This window comes from Dasypus novemcinctus, chromosome 5, assembly GCF_030445035.2.
Source record: "Dasypus novemcinctus isolate mDasNov1 chromosome 5, mDasNov1.1.hap2, whole genome shotgun sequence".
NCBI classification, from domain to species: domain Eukaryota; kingdom Metazoa; phylum Chordata; class Mammalia; order Cingulata; family Dasypodidae; genus Dasypus; species Dasypus novemcinctus.
This window is the reverse complement of record NC_080677.1, coordinates 67,457,169-67,458,736: the sequence shown is the minus strand read 5'-3', so window position 1 is coordinate 67,458,736 and position 1,568 is coordinate 67,457,169.

The following is a 1,568-nucleotide window of genomic DNA, read 5'->3' as shown; positions in this document are numbered from 1 at the left end:
TCTGCCAGCTTTATGTCAATAAGGCAATTCAGCCTTTAAAGAACTTTGCATACATTGTTCATTACATGGACGACCTTCTCGTGGCGCATGAAACCCCCAGAGGCCTCCAAGCCATCGTCACGGCATTACTGCGCCATCTCAACGACCTTGGCCTACAAGTCCAACAAGATAAGGTACGCATGGAGCTCCCCTTCACCTTTCTAGGCTTCAACATCCACAACACCATCACGCCTGCGGCCCCCCAACTGGCCATTCCGCAGAAGCTATCTCTGACAGAGCTACAGCAAATCTGTGGGCACATCAATTGGCTCCGTTCGGCTCTCCCGATCACCACCGCTCAACTACAACCCCTCTTCGCCCTCCTGCAAACCGACCAAGACCCTCCGCAGGCCGTAACAAAGAAAATCGCTATTACCTCGGCTGCGCAGGAGGCCATCCGAGCTGTCAATGATGCCCTGCGAGAATGCCAACTGCAGCGTCACGACCCCAACCGAGCCATCTTGGCGCTGATCCTGCCTACCATGGGTACGCCCACCGGGCTCCTCTGGCAGAAGGGGCCCCTTCTCTGGCTCCATACCGCCAAAAGCAAGCTCAGAAAAATCGGCCCGCAAGTCACCCTCTGGATCTCCTTGGCCATTGACCTCATCTGGCAATGCACCCACACATATGGTACTCCCCCTGACACCATTGTGTGGCCGCTTGATGCCAAGAAAACCACCGCGCTGCTTCTGTCCAGTCCAGACATGCAAGTCCTTGCGGAACTCTTCCATGGTGAATTTGACAACCACTACCCCAGCCATCGGCTGCTTCAGGGCATCTCCCAGTTATCCTTCATCCCTCCGCTGCACCACACCTTCCCGTCTCGCCGCCCCTACCCACATGCCACCACCGCCTTCACTGACGCCTCCAAGCACAAGTTCGCAGCTGTCATCTACTTGCCTGGTACGTCAGAGCCTCAAATACTCATCCACATCAACGTGAACTCTGTCCAGGTAGGAGAGCTCCAAGCCGTCATCCTAGCTCTCCGCGCCTGTCCCGACAGACCCCTCAACATCTTCACCGACAGCCTGTACACCTTGCAAGTCTGCCAAGTCTTGGCTTTCGCCACGTTTTTTCCTGCCAAAAGGCCTATCGACCAAGCACTCCTAACTCTCCAGAGTCTCTTGGAAAACCGCACGGTGCCCTGGTACATCGCCCATGTGAGGAGCCATTCTGGCCTTCCTGGACCTATCGCCGCCGGCAATAACCTCACCGATCAAGCCGTCCAAGCCCTCCCAGCCTCAGTAGAGCGCTCGGGAGGCCGACCGCCCGCCCCTCCACCTGGCGACCTCCTCAACCAAGCCAAGCTACTCCACTCTCGATTTCACTTCTCTGCCAGGAGCCTTCACAAGTTGTTCCCGGAACTTTCCATCCAGGCCTTCAAGCACATCGTCAGATGCTGCCAAACCTGTGCACCCCTTCTGCCCCTTGGGCCGCTACAGCCGCAAGGAGTTAATCCACGCGGGCTACGCCCCAATGCCCGATGGCAAATGGACATCACCCACGTGCCCCAGTTCGGCAGGCTCAAG